The sequence below is a fragment of the Dendropsophus ebraccatus genome, chromosome 10 (genome assembly GCF_027789765.1).
Source record: "Dendropsophus ebraccatus isolate aDenEbr1 chromosome 10, aDenEbr1.pat, whole genome shotgun sequence".
Taxonomy (NCBI): Eukaryota; Metazoa; Chordata; class Amphibia; order Anura; family Hylidae; genus Dendropsophus; species Dendropsophus ebraccatus.
The window spans coordinates 74,159,423-74,175,695 of NC_091463.1; positions in this window are offsets into that span (position 1 = coordinate 74,159,423).

The window sequence follows — 16,273 nt, forward strand, 5'->3', positions numbered from 1 at the left end:
AAATGGCTTCCAGCCGATGGGTGCACGTCCTTGGCAGTCGACCCCCGACTCCACAGATAATGCAGTAAAATGAAGAAGGTAGACGGCACTCCAATAAAGTAAATAAGTGCAGGTTTATTCACCCGTATACGTACAGCGACGTTTCGACTCACCAGTTGAGTCTTTCTTGAGAAAGACTCAACTGGTGAGTCGAAACGTCGCTGTACGTATACGGGTGAATAAACCTGCACTTATTTACTTTATTGGAGTGCCGTCTACCTTCTTCATTTTACTATATATATATATAGATAGATATAATTTTTTATTTTAGTTTTTTTACCAGGATCAAAGAAACTCATAGTCATAAGTCATAAGTCATAGTAGTAAATTTTACCAATCTCATCAATAGTCAACAGAAATACACAAGTGGCCAAAATGCGTCAGCCAATAGCCGCATAATTTTCCTACAGGATCTCTGTCTTTCCATCAGAGTGGACATAACCTTTAAAGAGCGTCTTGTCTTGTCTCTTGGAGGACCCAGCATGGTCACACGTTACACAGACTGCCTATTGATTTCCATAGCCATCCTGTAATGCTTAATTTAACATGTGGTGGCGCTGAAGAGCAAATATTAAGACTGCTGCCAGTTCTCAGAACAATAAGATACCTTGTCATCAGTTTATTGCCTCGGGACCTTTGTAACAAAAAGAGCATAGCCAGAAATGGACAAACCCTTTAAGGGCGCGTTCACACGTACAGGATCTGCAGAAAATCTGCAGCAAATTTGATGCTGTGTTCAGTTATTTAGTTACATTGATATCAAATCTGCTGCGGATCCTGTATGTGTGAACGCACCCTAAAAAAATTTATTCACTGTAGACTCAAAATCTGATTGGTGTTGGCATTGGACAACCACTCATTGGTCAAGGATGGTCTTCTCTAATGAGTCACATATTTCTGTTTCATCCCGTGGATGAACGTTGAATCCATCCTTGCAGATCATGTACACACATACATGCTGACTGTTGTACCTGGGGAGGATGAGATGTTCATCATTGGTTAGAAGAGCATGACCAAGATTTCCAAGCACTACTCTGTCTTCCAGAACCCAACTGAGATAGGACCACCTGGATGGTCATGTCTGCCCGATGGATCAGTATGGCTTCAGACACCTGTGACACCTACCAGGACCTTATTGAGTTTTATTCCCAGCCCATCTCGCCGCTGTCTATGCTACAAGCGGCAATTACCTTAGATATAAGCTGTTGGTCATTATGTTGTATTATCTACATCTATTGTTCCCTGTTATCAGCCATTTCAGGCTGGCATGAATCTGTTGTTCAATAGGAATATCGACAAGATGTACATTGAACTGTCTCTCCCGATGACTTACGACTTTATCTTACACATTTTAGGTTGGAGGGGGACGTGCGTGAAGGAGATTATATCACAATCAATAAACGTTCTCACAGTGGCTGTCATCCAGCTTTCCTCAAGACCTGAATAGTAAATTTGCTCAGCATAGGCACAGAGGATATATCACTGCACAACCAATCCTGGTCTGGGAAAGCTGTGCTCAGTATGAAAAACAATGTATTTCTACCATTTTATAGCCCTGGGTTTCCTGATTCCAACACTATTTTATTATTATTCATTTTATTATTTTATTATTATTATTTTTTCATTATTATTATTATTATTATTATTATTATTATTATTATTATTGCTATTATTTTATTTTAATGTTTATTAAATTTTATTATTTTGTTATTATTCATTTTATTTTGTTGCTATGGCCCCTGAAATTTTACTAATTGGTTGACAATCTGCACTTCTCCCTAAATAGTCAGATAGGCGGGAACCATTTCAAAAAGGGGCGTGAGTCACACTGAGAAGGTGTGTATATGAGGCTGAAGAGGCATGACTCAGAGGAATCAGACCGAGTAGGGTTTGAATATGAGGATGTGTGAAGTGTGAATTAGGCTGATATAATTAGTTTATATACTTACCATTCCCCGAGTCTGTCTCCGTTTGAATTTCCCGTTGTTTGCAGGACCCTGAACCTCCAGTTTGTGTCTTCATTTTTTCTTTACTTCCTGGTTTGGGCTTTCCCATGATGCACTTTGCCTCCTGTGATATCTAATTGATTCTGTAAAACTGTTAGATGGCTTACAGCTTGCTCAGCCAATCAGAGCCAAAGGGAGGCTGGCTTAACAGGGCTTTGTTTATGTATGTACCCCCAGAATTGTAAAGTGCTGCGGAATCTGTTGGCGCTATATAAATAATTATTATTATTATTATTATTATTATTATTATTAGACCCACCTTCCTCTTGATGAAGTCATTGTCACAAAATGGCTTCCACATAGCAGCCTGGGGTCAGAATGAGTTTACTTCACTTCCTGGCGGGGGTTGAGGGGGGAAAAGACAGGGAAGGGGGGCAGATAGAAGCATATTTCAAAGTTATATAAATTTGTAATGTGTTTCAATTACTGGGAAAAAAAACTTTTCGCTGGAGTACCCCTTTAAGGCATCTGTGTACTATGTACTAATATGAATTAGGGCAATATTATACATGTAAATGTTTTCAGTAATGGTTTTTAAACCACCAATGCTAGAATATAAGATTCTGTGTGTTAATAAAACTAAAGCCTTCTTCAAGGGATTCTACACACAAAAAAAAACTAAGTGAGTCATTGTCTTCCTATATTCCTAATGAATGTTTCATTCAGTCCTTGACCCTGGATGTGGGCCTGATCTTTACTTTCCTCCCTGGAGAATCCTCAAAATCCTCTCCTTATGACGACCCTGTGACCTCCGCCATACATTATGTAGGATAACAAACAGTGGGAGAGAGTGTTTATGGAACCTGACCCCGGGTAATGATATGATGTCGGCTCCAGTTTCATGGACACAAACGTATCCAGGCTCCATAGCAACAGGGAGCTGTCAGTCACCGGCGTGGACAGGTACATATGGACAATATACAGCTCAGTTACCTGCCTGTACATCGGAGCTTTAGTTACATCTCTGGGCTATACCACATATCTCTATTGTTTCCATGTCATGTCCAAGGCTACCATAAATAAATCATTCTACAAAAGCATCAAAAAAGTGGTGCAATGGAACAAGAAGTGGTGGCGATACTTGGTAATGTCAATCACACTGGGCACAGCACAGAGAAATAGGAAGGTGTTCATCTATACCTAAAAGAGTCAATGCCCATATGTAATGGGGTGGGTTGCCTGGAGACTGGGCAATATACCATGACTACTTTCTTCCAGAAACAGCACCACTCTTGTCCTCAGTTTGGGTGGTGAGGAACAAAGTTCCATTAAAGTGAATGGAGGTGAATTGTAATACCACACACATCCTGAGGACAGGGGTGGTGCTGTTTTTGTAGGTCACTGTGCTTTTTCTATTCCATGATAACTTTTTAAAGTCAGGGTACGAAGTGTGCTGCAACAGCAGGCAGACATGAACCATTCAAGCTACCAATTTAGTCTAACTAAGGCACCTAACCACTGCTGCAATGTCCTACTGCGTGATATTCATGCTTTATGTCAAGACCAAGAGCAAAGTGAGTTGCATATACATTAGCTATAAGTTGGCGGCCTTTTGTTTCAAACCCCTTCTCTACCATAATCCTTATGAGCATCTTGGGTGCATATGGAGCCACAGCTTCTGCAAAGCCAAAGAATTGTACATGTCAAACAGTCCCCATTCTAAGTGGCTACCTCATCATAGTGCCTGTAAATGAGACAGCTACATCTTTCCAAGTCATTGAAGAGAAGCTAAACAACTCAGTCATTGCATTATAGGACCTGCTTTGCTTCAGGCTGGGCCTAAGTCATTCTAGTAACTGAGAGGACTACACCCCATTTGCCTGCTCCCAGTGCTCTGAGTATTGCAGAGCATTGAGGACAACTACAGGTGTCAGGAATCCTGTTGGTAGCCAGTAAAGTTGGCAGCGTTACTGTAAGGCCCAGCCTAGCGGCAAGTTCAGTACCCTTAACTTGCATCCCTATTGGGCTGTATTGCACTGCAAGCAGCAAATGCTTGTACCTCACACTCATAGGACACTGGTCAAAACTGCTGAATAAAGTCCTAAGCACTGAGACTTGTAACAGCAAGGAAGGAAAAGATAACATGGAACGTAGGTTGCCCCAGACACCTGTCCCACCAGTTAGCACTAACCCCAGTGGAACAAAGCTGCAGTTATCCGACGTATTCTACTGCGTAATGCACTGCTATCCTGGAAAGGTTCAGGAAGTCCGCTCAACCCATAGGACGAGTACCTCGAAACTGTAGGGCATTAGGCAGTTCAGTAAATGTGAGCATGAGGATCTTCTCCTCTTCTATTATTTTGCGCCCAGCTACACTATCCCAGGCAGAGTACAGCACTACATTGGGCAGGGCCCTTAAAGGGAACCTGTCACCCCCCGTGCCGGGGTGACAGGCTCCCGACCCCCGCTACAGCCCCCTATACTCACCTGATCCCCCCTGGTCCCCCTTCTGGATCCGGTCGGGTCACGGAGATCTCAGCCGCTGCAGCCCAGCGCGCGCTGAGAGATAAGTCCAACGCTCATAGAGAATGACGGAGCTTTGGACTCATCTCTGGGCTGCAGCGTTGGACTCATCTCTGAGCTGCAGCGGCTGAGATCTCCGTGACCCGACCGGATCCAGAAGCGGGACCCGGCGGGATCAGGTGAGTATAGGGGGCTGTAGCGTGGTGTCGGGAGCCTGTCACCCTGGCACGGGGGGGTGAGAGGTTCCCTTTAAGATGCTCCACTTCTCCACTTCCTTTAGTTTGCAGATTAACACTTCTTCACTCTACTGTCTCCACCTTACTGTTGTTAAAGCGGAAACTTGCTCTTCTGTATAGCACGGAAGTTTTAAGTAAACGGACGCTATCCTGGTTTAGTCATGGGGCTTTGTCGCTTAATTTGCACCAACACTCCAGTGTATACCTGGGCTACCTAAACTTGCGAGACCAAAGTCCAACTGACCAGGGGTGGGTACCAACACCACTCCAGGCTACTGTGACAAGTGACCCTCACCCACATAGCTGCCACAACATCACTAGAGCCACCCTGCCGGTCCACCGCACAGTCACAAAGCCCAGCCATGAACCTAATTGTGAACCCAACAGTGTTTAGAGTTCAAGCAGGAACTTACAAAGCACAACTATAAGTTGGACAATAACCCCTTGACCTACCTAAAAATTAATCACATGACATTCACTTCTATTAGAAATAATAATGCATAATATAATAAAAATTAATTCCGCAGCCCTAGAAACCATTCCTGCACCATTATTGATCAAACTGCTTGGATTTTTTTATTTTATTTTTTTACCACCGAATGTGTGAATTAGGTTACTTGTTGCCGTATAATGAGGCGACCAGACATGAGAGAATCCTGACAGCGGCGGAGGATGCACATAGCAGGCAATCAGATTGTGTCACTTTCAATACAATTTAGAAGATGAAAACTGACATGAACCCATCCTTCTTTCACCGCTGCCTGTATGTTATTTGTTCTAGACATCACCGCTGGCTTCAAAGGTGCAGAGACCCCTGGTTTTTAGTATAGATAATGGATCTCAGCAACAAAATACAAAAAATATAGGGCCCTCTGTTTACTAGAAGGATAGCGTGTCATCCATGATGATGTCGCTGCATTGGGGTGGTGAATAAATACAGAGGAATAGTACATAACCATAAAGTGTATGGGAATGGAAACTTTTTCTATACATCCAAAAACTTCCCACTTCAAAAGGGTATATCCTTATTGAAAAGTTACCTATACGGTGGGGGTCCGACCACTGGGGGCCCCCATAATCTTGAGAATGGTCATCCCAATCTCCCATTAAAATGGAACAGCAGGTCACACACGTGTGATGCCACTCCTTTCACTTTATACTAATGTGGTAACCTAGGGGTGGTAACCAAGGTCTGATGTTGCGGTACCGCTGTGGCACTTGTCACAGGACTCGGAGTGGTATAAGCCCTCCCTAGGTCCCAACACACATCCATTAAAGGAGTAGTCTCTGTAGTGCGGTGTGCAGGATAAGGAATCTACAAGGAGTCCAGAGTAAACTTAACCTAGGATAACATGTTTACTGAAGTTTCTTAAAGGTGCGGTACAGTAAATGCAAAGTCATATGCAAATAGGGCCGTTTTATCCACTAGAGGTGGGCCCAGCGCCCCAGGTGTACCGATATACCTTCCCCTCTGTGATACTTCAGACTTCAGAATCAAGTCTGGCTGGGTCACCAAGGGGAGGGTATATCGGTACACTGGGGGCCCAGTGCATAAAGAGGCAATACTTGCATATGAAGAAACCGGCACAGATGGCGGGAAATGGGCAGTGATTTGAAAAATGGACCGCGCCAACAGAATTTCTACACCAGTGACACCACCAGAGCTGTCTGGCTGCGGCTTCCCCTTCCCATACAAGACAAAGAAACATTCAGCTGTGCACTCGAGATGGGAACATACTATGCCTATTGACTGGCTGAGCGGGCCTGACATGTCAAATCCCAGGTAGGTATGGTCCGAACCTGCCGAGGTTCGGGTTCATACGAACCCGAACTCTCGGCAATGATTCCCGCTGTCTGCCCGCTCCGTGGAGAGGGTGGATACAGCGAGAGGACCGCCTGGAAAACTGGGATACAGCCATAGCCATAGGCTGTATCCCAGTTTTCCAGGCGGTCCTCCCACTGCACAGAGCGGCCAGACAGCGGGAATCTGATGCCGAGCGTTTGGGTTCATGGAAACCCGAATATCGGCAGGTTCGAACCATCCTTAGTCCCAGGCCCTCTCTTTAACCAGTAAGCAGCTGGGAAGTGGAGTGGTAGTATGCAGCTACCAGCGCTGGAGCCAGGGGGTCGCTGAGGGGGTGAGTGCACATTATTTCTTTTATCCTCTCACTTTCCAGTACTTTGGCAAGAAAAAAACCTTTACGGAATTCTCCTTTAAGGATACTTGTGCATGAGCCAGTTATAGGCAGGAAAGCTCATTGCCGATAACCGGCTCATGTAAAATGGATAGCAGAAATCTCTCTTTTTTTGGCTGATCACGTCTTTGCACTAATTTTGCAGTCTCTTAGGCTGGGTTCATGTGTAGTGGTTTTGTCTGTATCTTTTTGTGAAAACCAACAGAGAACCGATGAAAGCTTAGCCGTGTTAGCCCTGAATCTTTAAAGGGATATTCCCATCTTGACTAATAAAGCTATACTTGTAGGACTCGTCAAGTTAAATATTTTTGCAAATGCATTCATTTAGCAAACTTGACTCCATCTCTTGATTTGCTGCTCTTTCCCTCCCATTGCAGGGAATCCGAGCACTGCTGTTAGAGCAGAGTGGTGGTCGGTAACCTAGACCAGTGCTTCTCAACTCCAGTCCTCAGGCCTCACCAACAAGTCATGTTTTGAGGATTTCCTTAGTATTTCACAGGTGATATAATTATACTCAGTGCATCAGGTATTAGCATAGGTGTCCTTTGTATGGGATATTATCAAAACATGACCTGTTGGTGAGGCCTAAGGACTGGAATTGAGAAGCACTGACCTAGACAAGGAGCTGTCTACAATGGGAGGAAAAGAGCAGCATATCAGGAGAAAGAGACAAGTTTGATGAATGCATTTGCAATAATTTTTAAATCGACGTCCCCTACCAGTTTACCTATGTTCGTTGAGATGGGAATATCCCTTTAAGGGTTGGTCTTTACAGTTGACCTTTGCTGCCTCTGACCTGTAGCTGCTGATAGCTCTAAGACTTCCAAAAACTTTCTGCATATTGTTAAACTTCCGAACGCTCTGGAAATGCTCTGTGGCTGAATGGCTGCTTGTTATAAGAGAAGATGATAGCTATAAGTCCAGTCAATATTGGACAACATGGTCAGAGATATGGGCCAGTGCGGCACACTGGGAATATGGTTTCTGCATCAAGTGAAGAGGAGCCGGATCTATTCATGGAAGAACAATTAATAATATGCTGCAATAGACGAGGTGAGACATGAGAACATGAATGAATATTTTAGCAGTGTCTATAATAAATTAGGGATAAATGAGTAACGAAAAAAATGGAGGGGGAGCTCAAATATGACTCAAGTAAATGAGTCCTAGTAGTAACTGTGTTATGGCTAGCACTGAACCTGAGGGGGCAGAACATGACGTGAGGAATCAGAAGGAGGATAGCTTTCTCTCTGCTGCCTCCTATTGGTCACTTCTAAGGTTCTAAGGTTTTTAAAAGGGTTTATTCAGGATTATATAAGTATGGCCGCTTTTTTCCAGAAACTCTTATCTTTAGTTTGTACTGTATATGGTGTTACAGCTCACTTTTGTTGAACTAATTGAGGCTGCGTTGTAATACCACACACAGCCTTAAGACAGGGGTGGTGCTGTTTTTGTAGGAAACTAACTTATGCTTACTTTCTCCCAGCATGTAAGGTGCGCTGTGAGTGGGTGAAGAGTGCAACAGAAGTAAAAAGAGGAGAGGTGATAGGACAGAAGAAAACAAGAATCCTACTGGTCTACAGATTCTGGTGACAAATAAGGAAATAGTAACCCCTTACATCCTTCAGCTGTGCGGCTTCCAAATACACATACACAATACAGCGACATCTAGTAAGGTGTATGTGCATGTTAACCCTTTTGCTTCCAACCATCCATGGTATAAATGCAGTTTCAGTATAAAACATGGTAAAAAATTGCACTAGCTGGACAACAGCCACCCGAAGACCCCACAGGGATCCCAGTGTGACACTGCATCATCATTGAATCTCATACTCTACACACCAGGGAGGCCTGCACTACCACATAACATAAGGGTGGGTTCACACTGAGGAATTCGGGCAGATAGCACATCTCCACCCGTGCCATAGACATGTCAATTCTTTGGGCAGACGGTGGAATCGGCCTGACCATAGAATGGAGTCTATGGCACGGGGGGAGATGCGCGGCGCTGGATTCCTCAGTGTGAACCCACCCAAACTCTACAGGTCGGTAAGTGGACGCATATGAGAAATTACAAGTGTTAACACAGCCATAATACAGTGTGGTGTGGTGTGCTTTCTATCTGTCCTGTTAGGACAATGGATGTAATGCCAGAACACTCAGTTCATTCATGCTTAACACAGATGGTCTACAGAGTTCAATGGGTACTATGTAATGCTTCATTTCTGCTGCAGTGTTGCTTTCCCTGCTGATCACAGCAGGATCCACTACGATGATCTTCCAAGGGTTTATCCAAGCTGGAACATTCCTTTATAAATTAGTTGAAACTGCATCTTACTCTATTAACCTGTCATCTGTATTATAGTTAATGTGACCTCTACAGGACAACAAGAGAATTACAACCTGCGTATTTACCGATTATTTTCAGATTGCATTCAACAGTGGTTTAGAATATGATAATTTTTGCGCATCCCATCTGTCAGTCCTTAGTTAAATGTCCTTCAGCGAAAATAACAGCTTTCAAAAGTGTCCTGTAACCAAAAAAAAAATATCTTGTTCTGCTCTTTTCATGGAAAATGTTGAATCCTATTTATTGTGTTAGGATCAGAGATATTTTAATGTCTGTTACATTTGTGTTTAGTGAAAACAGCTAATTCATGGTGCCTGGTGGGGTTTTTACACAACTTTGCACCCTTAATGGTTCTAAAATCTGTGCTTTTCTACTTTTCCCAAACAGTTTCTGTTTACTCACCTTATATAAAGTGTACCTGACATTTCTAAGTGCACCATTCATTTCATTTTTTTTCAGATTATCCCTGGTGGTGAAAGATGGGGAAAAAGCCCTGATTTGCCTTTGAGGAACAATGTGGGATATCTTCAGCAGGTAGACTGGCTCAGATATCATGCACACAGCCCAGTTTCTCTCTCTCTCTCTCTCTCTCTCTCTCTCTCTCTCTCTTTTGCATATAGCACATGCCAAATCCACTTCCTGTGTCCTGTCCTGATTTAGCTGTTATTAAAGACAGATTTTCCCTAACAACAGGCAGTGGACAGCAGATTGCAGAGGAAACAGACACATAGGGGACATTTATAATTATTGTGCCCCAGCGTGAAGGGAAATTGGTTGAAATGACAGTGACCTATCCAAAGATTAAGGAGCCTGTATATCATTGTGTACTTGCACAATTTTTTAAAGCAGTTTCTTTGGCTTAAAAATTGCCAGGATCTGACTGGAGTACTGCTGCACAAAAAAAAAAAAAAAATCGCACATGATCTAGAAAAGTTGGTAACTTAAACCATGCCCCCACTTAGCAAAAATTTTCAAAAATGGGATAGGCTTTGTAAACTGCTCAAAAATAGCGCAAACTGCTTCATTAATGCTGCGATGTTACATCCTGTGCAAAAACACCAAATTAGCCAAAATAATGGCATATGGGGTGGTATGTGAATAGGGTGGCATACATGCTGTTATTCTATTCCCTCACTATGGGACTGCAGCGGATTTTGCTAGGGGAAGCAAATGCAACAGCAGTGGTAGTACCCAGGGGCGGATTAACTTCACCAAAGGCCCCTGGACTGTTCACCAAGCCTGCCCCCCCCCCACCCCACAGTAACTATGGCGGCACTAGCCTGGTGTTCATAGTACAGTATAGATAATGTCATGATGTCCTGATTTGTGCAAAATTGCCATAAAAAAAACTGTGATTTTTTTGCAAATCATGGCGGAAGTGTAGCCAGGAGGTAATACACCACTGAAAGTATAAGTCTTTTTGGGTGGTCATGGGCCCCCCAGGAGCTCAGGGCCCCGGGCTGCCGCCCAGAGCGCCCCTATTATAATCCACTACTGGTAGAACCTATAGAAACAGATGGGGATTATGTGGTACATGATTGAGTCGAGTCCTCTAGAGAGGTATAGCGACTCTAAGACCCCAACATAAAACACGCTTAAAGGGAAACATGTAAATGCTAAAATGGTGTTTTAAAATTTAAGAGTTTAAGCATTAAGAGTCGTCTTGGCGCTTTCTTTTGCTGCATGGCCATTTATAGGGTTATAGTCAGTAATCTATTACAGGAAGGCCAGGCAGGGCTGTGGACTCCACCGCAGTATCCGCCATCCAACCCGTCTGAACAATGTACTGAACGCAACCAATATTCCCGTTTCGAGGAAGGTCGCCACTGCTGCTGACTGGAAAACCTAGTGAATGATTAAAGGCGGACGTGTCACATGGTTCTTTAGAAGTTACTGTACATGTAATCCCTCAGCCTGCAAGGAACTCATCAATAATTACATAATCCCGGAGGGGCGGCCTGGACCTAATATTATCGCTGCCGTTTTCAAAGAGATGTTTTAATAGTCTGAAACAGGACTCAACAGGATTATGGGACTTAATTCTCGACTTGTGCAGGATTACAGGGTTTCATCTAAACTGCGCCGGGCTCCCTTAACCCAGACCTATGCTTATACACTGTGGAGGTATTTCAACTACACATCATGTTCTACGGATTGCTACTTTTACAAGGTGAACTGAACCTTTGCATAGCATAATGTACACTACAACTGCTACCGTACAGCTTAATTTTACCTTATACAGCCCTAGAGAACATCAACATATAAAGCATCCTAATATATGGTACAGTCATGTGAGAAGATGGCATTAGTGGCGCCACCTTTGGGGCAAACCTATAATTTATTTCACTGAAATCAGCTTTCTTGACGTAAAACTGAGAAAGAGATTTCAACTGATGGAAATATCAGACTATAATATAATATAGGACAGGTCGGAGAGAGGAGCAAACAAGACCCATCACTTGTTACTTCTGGATAGGATTCCATTGGGCTCCCAAAGCTTGCAATGGTAAGGCAGGGTGCAGCTATATCCCATAGTTTATTCACTCAACAGTGTTATGTGAGAGCCTTGACAGCTATACACTGGATTGAAAACTATTTTGTACACCATAAGGGGAGTAGCATCAGTAGAAAGTAGGGCCCAGCCCACCATCCAACCTAAGCCAAGACCTGAGTGGCTGCAGCATACATTGAGGTTTATTTTGTCCATCTATAAGCAACACGGTTACAGTATGTTGTACCATGCTTAGGTCTACAATGATGGCTGGAGATGTTTGTATGGGATGGGTGATAATCAATCATATGACAAGTAAGCGTCATCTGCATAAGGCCCTTGCCTCAGCAGCTGGGCCATCCTGCCTCCCCTCCATTGTCTCCTGCTGTCTACCTTCAAGGGAATCTTCTATCTGTATATTATTCTTGGAGCTCACGTGCCAAGGAGGCATTGCCAAGCTGCAGCATGCATGCCTCCTCTCTCCCCTGCATGATTGATGTACAGGGCTTGGCTTCCAGCACTGAGCTCTTTATGACTATGCTCAAGCTTAGCACAGCCTCCGTGACTCTTCAGCTCTGAGCATGATATAAATGTGCAGTGGGGGTCTTCAAATGGGCATGGTGGGAGATGTCAATTTGCAACATCTAGCAAGCTGGGAAAGAACTAGACTGGACCAGGGGATCCTGATTCTAACATATTAATAAAAGTCACCTATAACACGGAGTTTGACCCCTCAGTAATCCCTTTGGCTGTGCAGTCTCTTTTGGTAATGAGCAGGCACAAATAAGAGAGGAAGATTACACAGTGAGACAGGTTATTTTCCATGGAGGACATGCTGACATTTCCCTTAAACTTCCCCCGGAGGCTTCTGCATGTCCAGGCTTCACCCGTACCTCTTGTGCGGAAGAAATGTAACGTACTCCACCTTAAGTGACCTATTGTGCTTACACAGATTTAACTATATCATAGTCTGACCACAAATCTGGTGCATACTCCAAATGAGAATACAGGAAATATTCATGTACTATAATCTATCAGGTCTCACGGACAGCGAATCAGACATTTTACTGTACTAAGTTACTTAGCATTGTATATAGATTTTACTTCAGCGTCGTACATTGTGTAGGAGCATAGTCTACCTTTAAGAACTTAGGTTATTTATTAACATGAATGGTGTGAAATGATGGCACATCCAGTATCCTTAAAGTGAGTGCGCAATTTCAGACAGAAGACAGGTGTAAATGCGCATGTTTTAAAAGCCTGTTGTTTAAAGGGAATGTGTCACCTAAATTTTCTTTTACCGATTAGAGTGAGATACTAAAACTTGTTCTTTTATTCTAATCAGTACCATTTTCTGACTGTAATTTTTTATTTTACTTTTTGTACATTGTTATAGGGGCTGCCATCTTGCCTAAGCTGTTTTTAACAGCGCTTAGTGACATGCTTTACAGCAAGACTCATGGACATAGACGGCAATTGACAGACCCTGTCCCCTAGAGATGAATGTAAAAAATTACTGAGCGCGCTCCATGACCTTTAAAGAGGTCATTTCACAGGGAGAGGCTCTATCTATTGGTGTCACATGACGCTGCAATGCTCTGTAGATCAATTTACAACAGCCTACAGACACAACAGGAAGTCTTAACCTAATTTTAGTCCCAGTGCAAGATCTCATGATTATTTTGATAATATAGAGAAAAATGTCACCCCAAATTTTTTTTTAAATATACTTAAAACAATAAGTAATTTTCTGACACATTCCCTTTAAGGATTGGTGGGGTTAAACGTGCCCATACAATACAGCGAGCCCATACTCTACCTCCAATTTTACACTGACTCCAGAATTGACGTCCTTAGGACTAGTGAATGAGATATAGTTAAAAGAAAAAAAAATGTAAGAAATTTTCCATGCACCAGCTGCCTGGCAGAAGGCACAGAGAAGCATCACATGCAAATTATAGAGAAGACTCATCAAGCTCATTCACAACCTCATTCATACCTATAATACGTTAACCTAACATGCAGATTTACGGTGCCAGCTGCTCCAGCACTGATCACAGACTGTAGGGACTGGCACAAGAAGAGATGGCTGCTCACATGTAAGTTATGTTATGAAGGAAAACAGCCTGACTGGCACATATATATGGGCACTGTAGTATCCAGGCACTGCTATGAGATTACCACAATGACAAAGGTTTGAAATCCAATTTGCAGGACAAAACAAGGTTGCACATTAGCATTGACTCTACCCCTTGTTTTGCAGGATGATACAAAGAAAATTAGGACTGGTGGTAGTCAGGCAACTACAAGTCAGGGAAACCCCTTTAAGTCCCTTGTGATTTTCTCATCTTGTTAGTGTGTTTTTCTAGAGAAGAGACCCAGGCAGATCTAGGCATCCAGGAAGAGAGTGTGGCGTTCATCTGCATAGCATCTGGAGCGTAGGGTGTGCCGCATGTTATTACAGTGCGGCTGGTGGGCTTACAGCATCGGTAATTCTATCTCTATTAGAAGGAGAAGGCAGGTTGAACAGATGGTCAGTAGGCCACACGCTGATCTGACAGGTCTAGGAACTTGTAATCATAATAGTAAGGTTTTTAGCTGCAATACACCTCAATTTAGGCTTGTGCTACGGAAAAGAAGAGCGTGTACATATATCCCTGCCTATATATGCTATCGGAGGATATAAAGCAATACTTCTGCACAATAAAATGACGGGTCACTATTGTATTTTTATTTTTTTTTACAAAATCAATAGTACAGGCGATTTTAAGAAACTTTGTAATTGGGTTTATTAGGCAAATATGCTATTATCTGCATTCAAAAAGACTTTTCCCTGCCCCCCCCCCCCTTCCTCTTTTTCATTCACTGCAAATTATCAGGAAATTGTGTCCTGTTGCATCAGACATGCCCCTGTCTGTTCTATAGAGAGGGGAGGGGGGGAGGAGGCAGATTAGTCGGCAGCAGAGAGCAGAGAACAAAGGATTACACTGTGTGAAAGCCCCTATTCAGAGGTCAAAGAGGTCAGTGCTGACTTCAGAGGAGATAGCCTGATGTAGCAGTAAATTAAAGGGGTATTCCCTCCAAAATCATTTTTGCATTAATACGCTGCCCACCCGTAGCTTTCCATCTTTCCAATATAAAGTTATTATGGATTCTGCACAGTTTTGCTGTTATCTAGATGCATTCACCCCTACCGTTTGCATAGAATCATCAGATCTCAGTCCAACCCTGACACGCTCCCTGCTCCTGGCCCCGACCCTCCGAGACGGCATCACGTGTCCTCCCTCTCTTCAATGGGCTGGCTTCTAACCCTTCCTATTGAAGTGAGGGAGGACACTGACAGCTGCTGCTGTCTCCCGACTGCCTCCCCCCAGGTCACTTGTGTGCCCCCTCGCCCCTGAGCACACCTGTGGCCCTCACACTGTGCCCCCTGATGTTGCTGCCCCCCCCCCCCCCCGGGACTCACCGGCACCACAATCCCCATTCTCACCCACGGCACCACCACCCCCGTTCCCACCCGCAGCACCTCGGCCCCCGACTCCCCCCCCCGGTCTCACCTGTGGCACAGCTGGCAGGGAGCGGCGGTACCAACACCCCCGGACCCCACACAGCTCAGTACAGCCGCCGGCTACTTGGTTGCCGGGATGCGGGGGGTGGTATGCGGCGCTCAGTAATCGATCCAATCCCCCCCCCCCTCCAATACCAAATACATCACCCCCTCCGATACAAAATACATAACCCCCCCTCCGATACCAAATACATCACCCCCTCATCAGATGATCTGCAGCGCCGGGCCGTCTCTCAGCTTCCATCACAGCAGCAGCAGGAGCTCACAGCGTTCTGTGCGGGACGGAGCACGGTGAGCTGCTGCTGCTGTGATGGAAGCTGAGAGACGGCCCGGCGCTGCAGATCTGATGAGGGGGTGATGTATTTGGTATCGGAGGGGGGGGGGGTGATGTATTTGGTATCGGAGGGGGGTGATGTATTTGGTATCAGAGGGGGGGGTGATGTATTTGGTATCGGAGGGGGGGGGGGTGATCGGATCGATTACTGAGCGCCGCATAGCACCCCCGCATCCTGGCAACCAAGCAGAGTAGCCGGCGGCGGGGGGTGCTGTACTGAGCTGTGTGGGGGCCGGGGGTGTTGGTACCGCCGCTCCCTGCCAGCTGTGCCACAGGTGAGATGGGGGGGGGGTTCGTGGGCCGAGGTGCTGCGGGTGGGAACGGGGGTGGTGGGGCCGCGGGTGAGTTTGTACTGTGTCTCACCCCCCAAGCCTTCACCTCCTCCCCCCCCCCCCCCTTCACATCTCTCCCCCCCACCTTCACCTCCATCTCCCCCATCACCTCCTCTCTCCTCCATCTTCATCTCCTTTCTCCCTCCTTCCTCCATATAGATATATAGGATCATTGTACTTCGCAACTCAACCCACGGCACCCAACCCCCCCCCCCCCCCACGCACGGCTCACCGGCTGACCTGCGGCCCCCCTCACTCA